This window comes from Scyliorhinus canicula, chromosome 13 (genome assembly GCF_902713615.1).
Source record: "Scyliorhinus canicula chromosome 13, sScyCan1.1, whole genome shotgun sequence".
In the NCBI taxonomy this organism is placed as follows: domain Eukaryota; kingdom Metazoa; phylum Chordata; class Chondrichthyes; order Carcharhiniformes; family Scyliorhinidae; genus Scyliorhinus; species Scyliorhinus canicula.
The window spans coordinates 105826167-105845199 of NC_052158.1; the positions used below are offsets into that span (position 1 = coordinate 105826167).

Here is a 19033-nt window from a genome sequence, read left to right on the forward strand (position 1 = left end):
AACCTGAGAGAGACAAACAGTGATTGGTCGACCACAGAAGCCATCTGTTACCTTCTAACTGAAGTTTTAACACCTTCACTTCAGAATTAAAGAAACTTGAGCAATGGCCCTCAACAATATCTCTCGGGGACTGATTGGGAATCTTGGGTGGGATTCTGTGTACTGCCGTACCCATTTTCTGGTGCGGCATGCTCTCGCCAGCAGCGGGATTCTCCGCCCCGGAAGCCAACCAATGGTGTTTTCCATTGTGGGCACCCCCACGCTGTGGCATGAGTGCACTATTGGCGAAATGGAGGATCCCACCGTCGGAGAATCCAGCCCCTCATCTTTCCGTGTCTGTTTGTCTGTTATAATCTTTATATCTGAATTTTAGTGAATAACTTTAACTGAATTTTAGTGAATAACTTTATCACTTTAACTTAAGCAACGTACAGCAGTGGTTTTGTAATGAACTAACTGTTACCTTCTTTAACACTAAAGTTGCAGAGTTATTTTTAAATTGAACCACCACTTTCAGAAATGCATTTTACTTGGTTGTGATACAATAGTTGGGATACAATGAAAGGGCACTCAACTTATTTCTGGCCTATGAGGGCTGTCCTTGAAGGAGTGAAATGGGTCTATGTTTTCTTAATCTTAGAAGACTGAGGGGTGATTTGATTATACATACAGAATAACTTTATTAGAGGGCTTGACAGGGTCAATGGTGAGAGACTGTTTCCCCTTGACTGTTCTAGAATCAGATAGACTCAGAATTAGAGGTTGGCCATTCAAGTCAGGCATGAGGAGACATTTTATCAAGCAGAGGGTTGTGAATGTTTGAAATTCTCTCCCCCTCGAGGCTGTGATGCTGCATCAATGAGTAAATTCAAAACTCAGATTGATAGATTTTTGGGCACTGAGGGAATCAAGGGATAGGGGGGATTGGTTGGGAAAATTGAGTTAATATAGAAGATCAGCCGTGTTCGTACTGAATTGTGGAACAGGCTCTATAGCCTATATGGATTATTCCTGTTTCTTGTGCTGTAATGTTCATGTTCACTGGGGACGAGACTCAACCTGATATTTTACTTTTGAAATCTCTGGGTTAGGATGCAGGTAACAATAGATTGGATATGCAGAGTTATTGATCTGATTTAAGAAGAGCACCATGAACATAATGTTGACAGTATAATTTCTGACAAAGAAAAATGTTCTTGTTTCAGACCTACTAAAAGCTATATATCAACTTTAGCATCTGTTCCGGAAAATTAAATCCCGTTTAAAATGGAAGAACAATTGGCAAATGCGAATAATTTATCCTTGGGTCAAATCACTGGCATCCTTGTGTTACAGCAACTTATTAATCAAAGAAGGAGATGCATGCTTGCAGGTGTTTTTATTGATAGCGATCTGCCCTGATTTTAGAAGTTAACTGAATAACTGTAAGCCATTGTGGTAATTATCTGGATAACTTTGGGGACAAATTAGGAATGTGTTCAATCTGGTGTTAACATGCAAGTGAATCAATGGTGGTACAAAATGACATGTTACTAGGTGTGGCACAGTGTTTTAAGCCTTTCAGCCTTTCCCTGCTCACCAGTCAAAGATAATCTTACAATGCAAAGATAATCCCTGGCTCCTCTTCACAAACCCATTTTTTATAAATCATCTTTATATGCTGCCACCACCCTGACTTCCTGCAGCAAGTATATAAAGGGCTGGTAGGCTTCCTTGTCACAAAGATTGAGACCATATACCCCTATTCAGCTCTCTCTGCCACTTCTGGCTCTGCCCCAGCCCACTGGATCACATTTCCCCAAATCATAATAACAATCTTTAATGTCACAAGTAGGATTACATTAACACTGCAATTAAGTTACTGTGAAAAGCCCCTAGTCGCCACATTCCGGCACCTGTTCGGGTACACGGAGGGAGAATTCAGAATGTCCAAATTACCGAACAGCACATCTTTTGGGACTTGTGGGAGGAAACCGGAGCACCCGGCGGAAACCCACACAGACACTGGGAGAATGTGCAGACTCAGCACAGACAGTGACCCAAGTCGGGAATCGAGCCTGGGATCCTCGCTTTGAAGCAACAGTGCTAACCACTGTGCCACCGTATCACTCATTGTTGCATTCTTCTCCATTGTTCTAACCGTGGGCTTGTAACTTTATCCAGATTCCACCTTATCTCCTGGACTGCCATCTCTGTGCTCACTGTAATCTATGATACCCAATTCCTGCTCCCTCGACCCTTTTTCTGACCGAACCGTTGACTCACCAACTATCCTTTTCGAGACCCCTTTTAGTAAATACTATGAATAGATCCCCACAGTATTGTGTCTGTTCTTTAAAATCTGTCCTCAAAATACTTATTGAATGCACTGTTTCTGCCAACTGCTCCCCTTTTCTAAATCCCTTTCCTCTGCAAAATCCTTGAACATCTGCCTTCCAGATCCATCCGTGGTTACCACATTCCATGTTTGATTCTCACTATTCAGCTTTTTGGCCTGTCACAATACTGGAATGGCCCTTATTAAAGACACACATGTCGGGCAGCAGGATGGTCCAGTGTTTAACACTGCTGCCGACGGCGCTGAAGACCCAGGTTCGATCCCGGATCCAGGTCACTGTCCGTGTGGAGTTTGCACATTCTCCCTGTGTCTGCATGGGTCTCACCCCCACAACCCAAAGATGTGCAAGTTAGTTGGGTTGGCCACAGTAAATTGCCCCTTAATTGGAAAAAAGTAATTGGGTGCTCTAAATTATTTCTAAAAAAGATACAAATGTCTGTGACATTTGCTAAGGCAGAGGTCATGGTATACGGTGGTACCAATGGCATAGGTAGAAAGAGGGATGAGGTCTTGTGTCAAGAATTCAGGGAGTTAGGTAGTAGACTAAAAAGCAGGACCTCTTGGGTTTCTAGCTCTGGATTACTCCGAGTGCCGCATGCTAGCGAGTACAAAAATAGGAGATTAGTGCAGATGAATGCGTGGATAAAGAGTTGGTGCAGGAGGGAAGGTTTTAGATTCCTGGACCACTGGGGTGTTTCTTGGGAAGGTGGGAACTGTACAAGCGGATGGTATACATCTGAACCAGAGTGGGACTGACATCCTGGCTGGCAGGTTTGCAGAATGTTAGAAGAATAGGGACACAGCATAACACAGAAAAGCAATCAAGTCCGAGGGAATACAACGGCAGTAAGTTTCAAGGGTGTAAGACGAGACTTGATGTTTTCTACTTCAATGCCAGGAGTATTACAGGTACAATGGATGAGTTAAGGGCCAGCATTGACATGTGGAATTATGATATAGTAGCACGGAGATGTGGCTGAGGGAAGGACAGGATTGACAGTTTGACATCCTGGGATATAGACGTGGGGGGAGGATGTAAAAGAGGAGGAGGCATTGCATTATTAGCTAAGGAGTCAGTTACTGCAGTGAGGAGAGATGGTATCTTGGAGGGGGCATCAAATATCTGCGCAATTTACAAAGGTGTGTAAAAATAATAATAGGGCACTGGATGATTTCAACTTTCCCAACATTAATTGCGATAGTCCCTGTGTTAAGTGCTTAGATGGAGTGGAGTTCTTAAAATGTATACAGGGGAACTTTGTGCTCAATATGTAGAGGGTCAAACAAGGTGCAATGCTGGGTCTAATTCTGGGGAATTAAGTCCAGAGCAGGGTTTCCTCCCACAAGTTTTGAAAGATATGCTGTTTGGTGAATTGGACATTGTGAAGTCTCCCTCTGTGTACCCAAGCAGGTGCCGGAATGTGGCGACCAGGGGTTTTTCACAGTAACTTCATTGCAGTGTTAATGTAAGCCTACTTGTGACAATAATAAAGATTATTATAAAGATTATTATTATAAATCAACTGAGGCATTGGTGGTGTACAGAAAGTGCACGTTGGAGCGTAAAGCAATTAGGAGAGCAAAGTGGGGATATGAGGAAGCTCTGGTTGGTAAAAATAGAGAAAATCCTCAAATATTCTATAAGTATAGGGGACATAGCCTCAAAATAAGGGGAAGTAGATTTAGGACTGAGTTTATGAGGAACTTCTTCACCCAAAGGGTTGTGAATCTATGGAATTCCTTGCCCAGTGAAGCAGTTGAGGCTCCTTCATTACATGTTTTTAAGGTAAAGATAGGTAGTTTTTTGAAGAATAAAGGGATTAAGGGTTATGGTGTTCGGGCCGGAATGTGGAGCTGAGTCCACAAAAGATCAGCCATGATCTAATTGAATGGCGGAGCAGGCTCGAGGGGCCAGATGGCCTACTCCTGCTTCTAGTTCTTATGTTCTTATGTTCTTATATCAATGGGATGAGGTTAACCAGGGAAAGAGTAGGGTCCATTAGGGACTGACAGGGAAATCTGAGGATGGAGCCAGAGAGCATTGTAGGTTGTTGAAAGGATACTTCATATCCGTTTTCATCCAAGAGAATGAGGAGGTACATAATGAACTTGGAGAGAGAGACAGGTTCTTGATCAAATTGCCATGGTGAGTGACAAGGTATTGGAGGTGTTGGCAGGCTTAAAAGCAGACAAATCTGCTGGTTCGGGTGAATTGTGTCGCAAGATATTGTGGGAAGTGAGGGCGGACTTGGCATGGGCTCTGACCCAAATTTTTTTTTCCCATAAATTTAGAGTACCCAATTATTTTTTCCAATTAAGGGGCAATTTAGCATGGCCAATCCACCTAACCTGCACATCTTTGGGTTATGGGGGCGAAACCCACGCAGACACGGGGAGAATGTGCAAACTCCACACAGACAGTGACCCAGGGCCGGGATTCAAACCCGGGTCCTTAGCGCCGTAGGCAGCAATGCTAACTACTGTGCCACCATGCTGCCCGCTGACCCAAATATTTAATTCCTCTCTGGCCTTGGGGGAGGTGCAAGAGGACTGGAGAACAGCTGAAGTAGCCCAATTATTTGAGAAAGGTTGGGGAGATAAGCCAGGAAATCACAGATCAGTCAGTGAATCTTGTGTAAGTGCGAGGGAAACTATTGGATAAAATTCTGAAGGAGAGAGTCTATCTCCACTTGGAGAGGCAAGGTTTGATCCGGAATAGTCAGTATGGCTTTGCCAGAGGGAGGTCCTGCCTCATAAATTCGATTGAATTTTTTGAGCATGTGACCGGGTAGTGCAGTCGATGTAGTTTACATGGATATCAGCAAAGCCTTTGACGAGGTCCCACATGGAAGTCTTATAAAGAAGGCAAATGCACATGTGATACAGGGTAACTTGATAAGGTGGATTAAAAATTAGCTTAGCTGTCGGAGATGGAGGGTGATGACAGATGGCTGCTTTAGTGACCGAAAGCCAATATCCAGTGGCGTACCACAGGGATTTGTGCTTGGTCCCCTATTGTTTGTCATTTATAAATGTACAAGATTATAAGGAGCATAGATTGGATGAACATGGAGCAGCTGCTCCCTTTAGTTGAAAGGCCAGTTACGATGATAACACAAGTTCAAGGTGAGGGGCAGGAGGTTTAGGGGGGGTTATGAGGAAATAAATTTTACCCAGTGACTGGTGATGGTCTGGAAAGTCCAAAGATGTGCGGGTTAGGTGGATTGGCCATGCTAAATTGCCCGTAGTGTCCTAATAGTAAGGTTAAGGGGGGGAGTTGTTGGGTTACGGGTATAGGGTGGATACATGGGTTTGAGTAGGGTGATCATTGCTCGGCACAACATCGAGGGCCGAAGGGCCTGTTCTGTGCTGTACTGTTCTATGTTCTATGTTCTAAAGCACTGCCTGGGACGGTGGTAGTGACGGGTTGCCTCAGATCCATTAAAAAGTACCTGGATAAGCACTTGGCATGTCATAATAATCAAGGCTATGGGCTAAGTGCTGGCAAATAGGATTTGGTAGGCAGGTCAGGTGTTTTTCATGCAACGGTGCAGACTCGATGGGCCTATTATCCTATGATTCTGTGCATTAAATTTGCATTACATATGTATGTTGGTGTACATTTAATTAGAAATTCTGCAATAAGTTTGTATTTTAGAAATGGTCCTTTTATTTAGTGGAAGCTTTTATATTCCAGACCCCTTTCTCCTCCTAGCTTTGACAAAGAGTCATCCAGACCTGAAACATAGCTCCCTTTTCTTTCCACAGGTGCTTTCAGACCCTGCTGAGATTGTCCAGGATTTTCTGGTTTTGTTTCAGATTCCAGCATCCCCAGTAATTTGCTTTTACCCTTTCTCCTGTTAATCAAAACAAAATATTTTGTTTCCTTCTATGTAACGTTTTGTCATGCAGATAATGTCTGTGTAACTTCGACAATATTTGGCGAATATATTTCCATTGTGGCTCAGTAATTCTGATCTTTTTGTAAAATAAATTTAGAGTACCCAATTCATTTTTTACAATTAAGGGCAATTTGGCGTGGTCAATTCACCTACCCTGCACATCTTAGGGTTGTGGGGGCGAAACCCACGCAATCATGGAGAGAATGTGTGCAAACCTGACACGGACAGTGATCCAGAGCCGGGATCAAACCTGGAACCTTGGCGCCGTGAGGCAGCAGTACTAACCACCGCGCCACCGTGCTGCCCCTGTAATTCTGTTCTAATCACTATACTCAAAGCGTATTTGTAATTTACTTCCAGTGCTTGGGTGGAGCTGAAAGAGATTTGTTGAATTTATCAATTCTTCAGTAGTTGGTGATGTGAATAGTATGAAGATTAGGCCCTTTGGAATAATCGAAGAGTACTGAAGTAATCTTGTACATTTATAAATGACAAATAGAAAATAAAATAAATTACTCAATGGGTTAATTTGGATTTTTACAGGGTTACTGTTTGCTAAATCATCAGGTTATAAGATTGAAAGCAAAGACCTTGATCTTTGTTGGTGAAGAGTATTAGATGGCGGCCCTAATGCAGAGTCTCATTAAAGGAAATGTCAAGACTCCTCCAGTTTGCCATCACCTGGGTTATCTTGCAAGAGGCGACTGTCGCTTCTCGTCAGTGTGCTATAAAAGAGGCATTTACAAATAAATGAAAAATGTCACATTCAATATCACGCTTTAAAGCTTACAGCGTGTCAGCTTTGCCACAAACTGCCCTTGTTGCTTTATATTTCAGGTTTTGCAGTTTTCAGCAGTCAATAGGTTTTGACTGGGTGGAGTTCCCTCCATTTTGTTAGAGGTAAGCTTCCTAACAATTGCCTTTTATTAAAATATCGTAATTGTTTGGATTATCACTGCCAATTGTCTGGTGTCCTGACAATTATTAGTTTCTTTGTATGTTTCTTTGTACTAAGCCTGCAAAAAAATTACTGGGAAGAAATGTTTTTTAAAGAGTTACCCCATTTCAATTAGCATTTAGTTAAAATTTTAAATGAACCTAAATATAAATGTGCTTATACGTTGTTTCTCCAATATGTTGTCATCGCCACTGAAGTCCACGTTCTTCAAGAGCTTGCCCAAGTGATCGTTTTAAAAAAATGTATGAACCTTGATGTGTGTTAGATGGCTTCCCGAGTTGAGGGGACAGGGGAACCAAAGTTCAGCCAATTCTGTCTTCGCCTGGGCATTACACGCATTCACTTTTCAACTGGGGCAATTGTTAGCAGTCAGAAATAATAACCATAGCGGATTTCTTCAACCCTCACCATATGGTATCCTGCAGTTAACTCAGCACAGACTGTCCTTGTTTGCTAATAGCACAAGTAAACATAATTCTTATTCAATGTACTGGATTTTTAAAAATTCATTCAAGGGATGTAGGTGTTGCTGACTAGGCCAGCAATTATTGTCCACGCCTAATTGTCCTTGAGAAGGTGGTGATTAACTGCCTTCTAGAACCGCTGCAGTCCATGTGGTGTAGGTACATCCACAGTTCTGTTAGGGAGGGAGCTCCACAGTTTTGTCCCAGTGACCGTGAAGGAACAGTGATGTAATTCCAAATTGGGATGGTGAGTGGGTTGGAAGGGAACTTCCACTTCGTTTAGGAAGTGTTTGAATTCACAGTCTTGTGAAGCATGTTTGTAGATTATTATTGATGGGCACCAGCAACTTCGATACATCCGAGCTTTATGCTGTGAGTTTGGTTGTACTTTCTGAAAAGTACAGGTGTCATTCAGTTTGGGGAGAGCGAGACAGCTTATCCAAAGTTCTTAAAATTTGGACATTTATGTTCATTCGTTTAAATGGTGTGGTGTTTGTCCCCTTTGAAGGGCGATCAGCTGAGAGGGTCATGTGGCCCGGGTAACCAATCAAGGACCAGGATGGGGGAATCACCCTGGCAAGCGTGGTTTCTGTATCAATTTGATCTTGGAAGCTGACTGGCAGCAATGCGGCTTTGCTTTGTAGTTGTATGTACTTTTCAAGCCACAGAGGCAGCCTATCTGGGGTATCGTGTAGGTGCACAAGGATTACTTACACCTCTGAGTGCGTGAAAGAATCCTGAGACTTGGAGTGAGCCAGACTGCTGGACACACACTTGAGCTGCATTTACACACACGTATGGCTGTGTGTACACGTACATGTATACACAAGCTCATGTATACATGCACGCACACACACACGTGCAAGGTCAGGGTCCATTAAATCCAACTCCTTAGCTCAGCCCTGAACCCTTCCCTGATGACCAGGACTTGGGCCTAGTCTGTGAGTGTGTGTCTCTCTCTCTCTCTCTCTACCTCTGCTTCTTGCATTTGATAAGATTCCATATCCAAGGTTATTGCAAAAAAAATTGCCAAAGGCGATGGTGGCAAATTGGCACGGGTATAAGATTGGCTAGCTTTAAAAAAAAAAAAGAGGGCAGCCATAAACAGGTCTTTTCGAGGTTGGCAGGATGTGATGTGTGATATGCCACATGGATCATTGCTGAAGCCTCAACCTTTTACAATTTATATAAATGACTTGGATGAAGGGATAAATGGTATAGTTACTAAATTTGCTGATGATACAAAGACAGGTAGGACAATAAGTTGTGAAAATGAACATAATGATGTGACAAGAGGACATAGGTTATGTGAGCAAAGATCTGGCCAATGGCGTATAATGTCGGAAAATGTGAAATTTTCTATTTTGACAGGAAGAATTTTTTAAAAAGGCATATCATCTAAGTGGTGAGAGATTGCAGCGCTCTGAGATTCCGAGAGATTCGGGTGTCCAAATGCATAAATCACGAAAGGCTAGAATGCAAGTATAAGTAATTAGGAAAACTAATATTGTGTTATTGTTTATTACGGGGAAATTGAATATAAAAATAAGGAGGTAATGCTTCAGTTGTACAGACACTAGTTAGACAATGGGCACGATCCACCGGCCGCCTTGCACTCTCCATTGAGCGTGGTGTGGCCGGTGAATACCAGGGGAGGGCTGTCATGTTTAGAAGAGTGAAAGGTGACTTGAATGAAATCTTTAAGATCCTGAGGGCTTTTGACAGGGTTAATGTCGAGAGAATGCTTCCTCTTGTTGGAGAATCTAGAACGAGGGACCTGAGAGGCATCCAGACTCGAAACGTTATCGAAAGCTGAGACCTACAGCCACCAGAGAAAGGTGGTTTGTCTGTAAGGCTTTGATACAAGTCTTTCTATTATCACGTTAGAGAGCCAAAAAGCTGCAAAATACTTTTGCACTGCAGCAGTGGATGTCTCCTGGTAATCTTATTTGGATTTTTATAAATGGAAAGTCTATGGGAACTGTTGCCTAAAAAGGAGTGTTTGGCTCTGAGCATAATTAGGCAGAAATATTTTGGGAAATGTTTGTAAAACTACATTTAATTGTATAAATGTAATCTTGTGTGTTTTGATCATCATTTATTTTTGTTAATATTTTAGTTTCATATGCGCAAGATGGCGCCGGAGCATGGCGACTCTCTGAGAGCTCTCCCTCACAGATCCACTTTTTTTTACTTATTTTACAATCGTTCTAATCTTTTAAAATTTAATTCTAAGACTAACATTATTATTAACCTCTCTCTTTTCCCGATTATGTATTTTCTTTTATTTCCTTTTCTTTTCATGTACTTCATGATCTGTTGAGCTGCTCGCAGAAAAATACTTTTCACTGTACCTTGGCACACGTGATAATAAACAAAAAATCCAAAATCTCTGAATGTGGCTTTGTAATTGTTGCTACTAACTGCAGATCACCACCACTTTATAAGAAAATACAAATAGCAAATCACTGTGATACCTTGTCCAACCCTCCCACCCAGATTATTCTCTCTTTCAATCTCTTCCATCGGGCAGGAAATGCAAAACTCTGAGAACATGCACAAAATGGTTCAAAAACCACTTCTTCCCAGACTCCTGAATGACCCTCTTATGGACGTCACTGATCTCTTCTCTCATCTTTTCCACTGAATAGTACATCACTTCATACGCTTCACCCGGTGCCTGTGTCTTTGTGTTTGCATTGTGTGGTTCATGTATGTCCTATGTTTTTTCCATGTTTGGAAAGATCTGTCTGGACTATGCAGAACACTGACTTTTCACTGTACTTCAGTACATGTGACAATAAATCAAATCAAATCGAATCCAAGCTTCCCTTTAGGATTTGGGCAGCTCGGCTATTATGACTTCCCATATCATAAACATATTGCAAAGTGTAATTTTTCTGTTGTCAAAATTTACTTGTGTGGACAGAAATATCAAAATATTTGCAAGTCAATTGGTTGGCACGAAACGTTTTACTATTTTTCAACTTGAAAGTGAGACTATGAATCATGCATCAATAGAATATGTCACTGTTAGTTAAAGATATTCTCATTTGTAAATTGATTTGTTGAGCTTCTGAGGTTGATGTCTTTTGAATGTTGCTGTCCAGATATGCACAGTGACTATGTTCAAAGAAGCAGAGCTGGGAATGACCACGTTGTGCATGATCATCTGAAAAAGCTGTGGTTATAAAGTTCATCTTATTGAAATCTGAGTATTTGTTGGACTTTATAAGTGTAGGATGTGATTTTCCAACCACGCTGCGCTCAAGCGTGAGCACAACGCAGCCACTGAATGTCAGGAGAGGCCTCCAGCGATCCTCCGGGCCTCGTAATATTCATCCAAGTCCTGCGAGACATTGGAATTGGAACTCCTCTCTAAATGGGTGAGACCAAACGTCGCTCATGGAAATATGTTGTAAATCTACTTACGACCTACCTGTCTGGGACCCACCAGCCTCCATCGATTATCTGGCCTGCCCAGGGAGGCTGCCCCTGGGCGCAGATCAGTGCTGGTCCACACAAACGTGGACCAAACGAACAGAACCCGGGAGGGTCTCCCGGGCCATTGGAGACACCTGGGTGGTCAGTGTAAGTGCAGAGTGGTCCCCTGGTCCTTCCCCTGGAATGTGGACACCTTGGCACTGCCCAGCTTGCACCTTGGCACTGCCACCCTGGCACTGTCAAGGTGCCTGGCACTGCCAAGTCAGCAGGAGCACTGCCTGGGTGCCAGGGTGGCAATGCAAGGGTGCCTGTGCCATGTAAGTAAGGGCCTCTTGGACGTTGGGGGGTGATGGCTGGGGGGTCTTGAAAGGGAGGGGGTGCTGGAAGGGGCCTGAAGAGGGGGAATTTCCAGAGATCCCTTGGTGCGGTTTCCTCACTTGTGGTGTGTGGGGTAGTGTCCATGAGTGGAGGGACCGACAAGCTCACTTGGAGACCGGGGCACCCTTTCAAAATGGTAGGGTGGGCTATACTATGTGTGGGCTATACACTTCTCAGGGCAGGAAAAAATGACTAAGTGTCATTGAATAGCGGTGGGGAACTCGCCGGCAAAGCTGGCAGGAAGCTCCCTGAAACCCCTCGCCCAACAAATTAATTTAGAAATGTTTTTGGAGAATCGCGCCCATAGAGTACAGATTCCAAGAAGCTTTGCTAAACTTATATAAAACAGTTTTACTGGAAAGAACAGCTGCATTGTCTTTTGGTAAACTGTTGGACTTGAATCTCATAAGGAGGTGTTCTACGTCTCACAAGGGTGTTAAGTATGTCAGTTTGATAAACAACTGAACTTTAAGCTATCCATTTAGAGTAGAATAGAGTTGGGAGCCTAGAACATAGCTAATTAGTATTTTTACCCGGAAATAGAACCCATGATATTTACTGTGCATACAGATGGCTTTGAGAGGAGAAAAGTCAATAGAAAGTATAAGGCTGCAGGTTTTCCCTTGCAAACGTGGATAGAGAATTCAAAAGCTTTGCAATGCTTTGAGTGAAGAAATTGCTCTTTCTCTCCCAAAATACTTGACCCCTTATCTTAGATTCCCCAGCCAGGGAAACCAACCTCTGTGTGTCTGTCCTGTCAAACCCGTTCAGAATCTTGTATATTTTAAGGAGATCACCTTTCATTCTTCTAAGTCATGTTTTTCAAACCTTCTTTCCGGGGACCCATTTTTACCAATCGACCGACCTTCGCGACCCACGGCGGCCGACCTTCGCGACCCACGGCGGCCGACCTACGCGACCCACGGCGGCCGTCCTTCGCGACCCACGGCGGCCGTCCTTCGCGACCCACGGCGGCCGTCCTTCGCGGCCCACGGCGGCCGTCCTTCGCGGCCCACGGCAGCCGTCCTTCGCGGCCCACGGCGGCCGTCCTTCGCGGCCCACGGCGGCCGTCCTTCGCGGCCCACGGCGGCCGTCCATCGCGACCCACGGCGGCCGTCCATCGCGACCCACGGCGGCCGTCCATCGCGACCCACGGCGGCCGTCCTTCGTGGCCCACGGCGGCCGTCCTTCGCGGCCCACGGCGGCCGTCCATCGCGACCCACGGCGGCCGTCCTTTGTGACCCACCTTTTTCTCTTACCTTTAATGCGAGAGGTGAGTCTGCTTGGCCCTCATTTAATTGTTTGCTGCTGACAAAATGGAGTTTTCGCAATCACGCCCAAAGCACGTGATGTCAGTGTTCGGGATACGTGACCTGCTCTCTACCGCGCTTCAGGCTGGAAGGTTACAATTACTTTAAAAAAAAAAAAAAAAAATCTGTCCCTGCATCAGCGTGCTGATATCAGCAGGAGGCAGTGCTTCTCGCGTTGTTCTGCACATGCGCATCGGTGAGCGGGCATGTTCTGTGTGCCCGCATTTTTCTATGGTTGTGGCCATGATTTTCAAAGCAGCTCGCAGCCGGTATAGTTAAAAGCTGGCTGCTGCGGCTGTTGCGCGCGAATTCGCGTAATCGGGAACGTCATGACGGACGGCTCCGTGACCCTCCTGACACCCGCCCGCGACCCACCCGCCATGAAAATGCCTGTTCTAATCTCCAGGGAGTTTTTTCTGTTCCTTTTCAAATAGGTTGTTTTATTATTTAAATAGTTATTTACTCCATACAGTCTATTTACAATATAGACACCAACTTTCATGATGTCAGGATGTCCCAAAATGCTTTAAAGATGATGAAGTGTAGTCACTTGTAAGGTAGGACATATAGCAGCCAATCACAAACAGCAGTCAAAGAATTGACCAGATAATCAATGGGTGGAATTTACCGGCTGTTCACACCAGTGGGATATTCCGGTCCCACCGATGGCGCACAGATTTCCTGGCGATGAAGGGTGCAGTCAGCGGGAATTCCATTGACATTAATGGGACCAAAAGGTCCCGCTGCCGGGCTGTCTCTGCCATTGAAAAACACGCGGCAGGTTGGTCAGTAAATTCCCTCACTATCTTTTTTTGGAGCTATTAGTTTGAGGATAGAAATTGGCTTGAACATTGGTTGCAAATTCCTCTGCTATTATTCAAGTAGTGCCATGGGATGTTTCATATCCATCTTAAGAGGACAGAAAGGGTCTTTAGCATTGCATCTGAAAGTTAGCACTTTCAACAATGTAGCACCACCTCAGCGCTGCATTTGAATATTAACTTGGGCTATGTGCCAAAATCATGTTGGACTTAAACCACAGCCCTTTGACTCTAAGGCTGGACTGTTGCAAACTGACCTGTGACTGACACTTCCGTCAGCATGTCAAGGACAACTCTAATTTTGCAGACATAATTGGACATTATATTTGAATATTTGTTAATTAATTAGTTACATGCAATGTGTTTTCCTTTATTACCTTAATGCAGGAAAGTGTAGGTAAATAAAATGATTGAAAATTTAAATTAATTTTGTTATATACAAGAGTTGGCTGTTTCCTTTGTGACAATTGATTTTTTTAAAAATCTGTATTTGTAGCTTATGCAAATTGCTTTCATTTCTCCCAATGGCTCTGATTGAGGGGTAAACGCTACTTCACGTGCTAAATGCTATAATAGTATATGCCATGTAAATTTATTCAGAGAAAAAGAATTATTACATCTAAAGTTAGATATATAATCTATTTGTGCCAGTTTGGTAACCCAAAGCAAAAAGAAAGGCAATGGGTAAAATGGTTTTATGAATTGGCATCGCTACTGCAAATGTAGTCGCAGTGTTCTGGCAGATCTGTCAATATTGGGTAAAGTTCTAGTGTAATATTTGTCTATTGTTAATCCACTTCGGAACCGAAACGAAACATTGTCCTGCATAAGAAATCTAAAAATAGTAAAAAATGTAATGGACCTTTTTGTGTGTCAGTCTGAGTTCACTGTCCTGTTGGCAATGTTGTGACTTGTTTTTCTTTGTAATTAAGAATAGATTCATCAGCATCCCCTTCACAACGTTGTAGAGAAACTGGAGCCAATGCTGCACCCTCAGGATAAAATTACATTTATTGTGTTTGACCTTTAATTCTTAAGGGAGCGTCCAGCTAATTTTCCACTATTTTCTCCTTTTTGCCATTCCGATCCCTGTTTGCTGGTTCTCTCTTTGAGCATTTCGCTGAATATTTTCTGACTGCAACTAGTTGAGATGTAAGCTTCTTCTGTGATCGTAAGGTCATCTATCTTCCCTTTTGATACAGAATATATTTGTGCAAATGTCCTCTCTTCCCATCCATTTACTCCAACTATGGGGCCCTTTACTGCATGATACTAGAGCCTAGTTCTCCATGGAAAATGGATCTTTGATTAGCTTCAGACTATGATCGCGTAAGTGAGTCTCTGACACAAGGGGAGCACTTGATGTTTGTCCCATAAAATTTCAGTCTTGGAGGTGAAGAAATACTAACTTAGGATGCAGTTCATGTCGTGTATTCTTCCTGACTGCTGGCCATGGATTAATGTTGTTGCTGTCCACCCTATTCATCATATAAATAAAATAAAATAAATAACCTTTGTTGTCACAAGGAAGCTTACATTAACACTGCAATGACGTTACTGTGAAAAGCCCCTTGTCGCCGCACTCTGGCGCTTCTGCGGGTACACAAGAGAGAGAATTTAGAATTCTCAGCTGGAGCAGGAATTGAACCTGCACTGCTGGCCTTGTTCTGCATTACAAACCAGCTGTCTAGCCCACTGAGGTTTACATAACAGAAGAAAATAAGAGATATCAAAGAAGGTGGGGAAACATTACTTCCGTAATTTTGGATTTCGAAGCATGGAAATGTGAGACAAAATAGAAATAATGAGCTTTTCTTCCATCTGCATTCATGGTGAACCAATTATGCCTTTAATATACAGCAATTGAGTACAAAAAGCAATATATTTATTTTCAGTGCTCTGTAGTTTGTGCAGTAATTGAGTAGTGTGGTTCTAAAATATACAGATATGAATCATCATTAACTTCGGACATTAAGTATAATTAATGAGATTAAATGCAATGATATTGAAACCCAATTCTTTCTAAGCCAATGTGAGTTGCATTATCCAAAATTAGTTGGTTTTTCTTGTCAAAACCTAATTGTGTTTTAATCTAATGAAGACGTAACTCCAGTTTCATACTAAGATAATGAATGGGAACACCAGCAAATCATGTCAGAGCAAGTAATTTGTGGTGACAAATTTTGGGGGAAAGTATTTAGAATATGCTTTCATGGAGATCAGATAGCGTGTGACTTGACAGTCTCTTCATTATGCAGGGTCAGTGGTAGAATATCTTCAGGCAAGTACTCTGGACACTTGCGTAACATAATCTGGTTGTTAGCTGCAATATTGACAGGTCACACTATACAGCTCAGTGACTGAATTGAAGAAAAAGCTTGATCATAGCGGAAATAATAAGTGATTGGTGCCGGTGGGCTACTATTTCTAATATTTGATTTAGCCCTTTTTTCAGCAGTCCTCTGGAAGGCAATGGCATCTTTTAGCATCCACCTGTGCAAGAAAAAAAGGTCTTGGTTTAAATGTCTCATCTGAAAGATGGCACCTCAGATTAATGCAGCATTCTCTCTATTGCACTGAAGTATCTGCTTAAATTATTGGTGCTCAGGCTGCTGGAGCAGAACCTGAACCCAGAATGCAACCACTGAGCCATGGTTATCATGGCGAGTAAACGCAGGTTCAATTTTGACTGCTGTATTGCATGTACTGATGGATTTGAACCATTTAGCAGCTGGAGATGCTACCATGAAATGAAGAATATTTCCTAGGCAATTGTTTTCTACCTCTGCGTTACTGCAATTTGTTGCCCAGTGAAAAGATTGGGCTGGATTTTAGCGGCTCCAGGGTAATAGGCGTGGAACAGCAGTTGGTAAGATGATGGGGAAATATAGGTGGTGGGGAAACAGATCCCAGATGTATTCACAGAATAGGTAACATTTTCTGGCGTTGGTTGGGCAGCATAGTTGAGAGTACATGTTGTGACAGCAGCAGTCAAACAAGCCTCATAAGAAAGCAATTGGCTGCTATTTTAAGTTGCTTTTTAAACTTTGCCTGAAGTACATGGAATCTATAGAGCTTCAGAGGCTCACCAGCTATTAGCAGGGGAAAGATCAGTAGCTGGTGACTGGTAGTGGAAGTCACAAAGTGCAGGACCTTTACAGCATGAGAATGAGAAGCGTTAAAACACAGGGGTGATAAATTAGAGGCACTGTAAGGTGGACTCACGCAGCGGAAGCAGATAATGGGAAGGGCCTATCCAAAGTCCAACTCCTTTCTGCAGAGTGACAGGATTGAGAAGCTGAGTAATCTGAGCACCACAATGGTTCTCGTGATTATAAATCCTTCAGTGAAGAGAAGGATGAGAGAGACAACTATAGGGACTGCATCATCCATAGGCACAGCAGCTCATGAGGAATGCAGATGAAGGTGGCAGAGAGCCAGTTCTGGAGGTGTCGAAAGTGTTCCCCAGTTGAAAGGATTTATTGATGAAGGCATTGCTACATTTTGGTGCATCAGTGTCCATGAAGACATGGATGGATAGTGGATGATGATGAGGGCTTTACTCTGAAAATCATAGAATCCCTAAAGTGCAGACAGAGCCCATTCCCCTGCCCTATCTCTGTAACTCCACCTAAACCTTTGTACACTAAGGGGCAATTTAGCATGGCCAGTCCACCTTAACTGCACATCTTTGGACTATGGGAGGAAACAGGAGCACCTGGAGGAAACTCACGCAGACACTGGGAGAACATGCAAACTCTGCAATGACAGTCACCTGAGGCCAGAATTAAACCCGGGTCCCTGGGTCTGTGAGGCAGCACTGCTCACCACTATTCCACTGTGCCATCCTTGTGAGGAACCACAACACAGAGGCAGAGAACACCTACAATTACTGCTAAGTGGCTGTAATGATATGTAGACAGACGTGTAACTAAAGGGTTAATCATAACACGTAGCTGTGGCACTATCACTAGAGGGCGTTACATGACCCACTATATAACTGAGCTCTCAGAAGCTCCAGCTCTCTTTCCACGCAGGAGTAATCAGACAGCAGCAGTGTAGTAGAGTAAGATCACAGCCTAAACACCACGTGTAGCTTAGTTACAGTTTGTACAGTTATTTATCCTTACTTTATTGCTAGAGTTAGTTCAGTGAAGTGTCAAACTCATTTATTAGTTTTATCGTTACTTAAGAAATTCTTTCAGTTTACTCTGAAGACTCGAGTGTTCTTCAACACTATCTACAGTTAATAATGACATAGCATAATAAGAACTAGGAGCAGGTGTATACCATCTGGCCCCTCGAGCCTGCTCCGCCATTCAATGAGTTCATGGTTGATCTTTTGTGGACTCAGCCACGCTTTCAGGCCCGAACACCAAAACCCTTAATGTCTTTATTCTTCAAAAAACTATCTATCTTTATCTTAAAAACATTTAATAAAGGAGCCTCAACTGCTTCACTGGGCAAAGAATTCCATCGACTAACAACCCTTTGGGTGAAGAAGTTCCTCGTAAGCTCAGCACGGTAGCATTGTGGATAGCACAATCGCTTCACAGCTCCAGGGTCCCAGGTTCGATTCCGGCTTGGGTCACTGTCTGTACGGAGTCTGCACATCCTCCCAGTGTGTGCATGGGTTTCCTCCGGGTGCTCAGGTTTCCTCCCACAGTCCAAAGATGTGCCGGTTAGGTGGATTGGCCATGATACATTGCCCTTAGTGTCCAAAATTGCCCTTAGTGTTGGATGAGGTTACTGGGTTATGGGGATAGGGTGGAGTTGTTAACCTCGGGTAGGGTGCTCTTTCCAGGAGCCGGTGCAGACTCGATGGGCCGAATGGCCTCCTTCTGCACTGTAAATTCTATGTAAATTCTATGTATCTATGTATCTACTTCCCCTTATTGTGAGGCTATGCCCCCTAGTTCTGCTTTCACCCGCCAGTGGAAACAACCTCCCCGCATCTATCCTATCTATTCCCTTCATGATTTTATATGTTTCGATAAGATCCCCCCTCATCCTTCTAAATTCTAATGAGTACAGTCCCAGTCTACTCAACCTCTCCTCGTAATCCAATCATTTCAGCTCTGGGATTAACCTCGTGAATCTCCTCTGCACACCCTCCAGTGCCAGTAGGTCCTTTCTCAGGAAGGGGGGCCTAAACTGAACACAATACTCCAGGTGTGGCCTCACTAACACCTTATACAATTGCAGCATAACCTCCCTAGTCTTAAACTCCATCCCTCTAGCAATGAGGGACAAAATTCAATTTGCCTTCTTAATCACCTGTTGCACCTGTAAACCAACTTTTTGCAACTCATGCACTGACACACCCAGTTCTCTCTGCACAGCAGCATGTTTTAATATTTAATCATTTAAATAATAATCCCTTTTGGTGTTATTCTTACCAAAATGGATAACCTCACA

The 19033-nt window shown here is 43.3% G+C and overlaps 1 protein-coding gene across 5 annotated transcripts in view; it reads left to right on the forward strand.

Moving 5' to 3' along the window:
- LOC119975416 (inactive N-acetylated-alpha-linked acidic dipeptidase-like protein 2) overlaps positions 1 to 19033 on the forward strand; it is a 1151524-nt gene that overhangs the window by 39296 nt on the left and 1093195 nt on the right. For 4 of the 5 annotated variants that reach the window (XM_038815043.1, XM_038815042.1, XM_038815041.1 and 1 more), the window contains exon 2: positions 7078 to 7140. The exons of the other annotated variant lie outside the window; for it this stretch is intronic. The gene's annotated coding sequence lies outside the window, so the exon portion shown is untranslated. The remainder of the gene's footprint in view (positions 1 to 7077; positions 7141 to 19033) is intronic. 5 annotated transcript variants of the gene reach the window in all.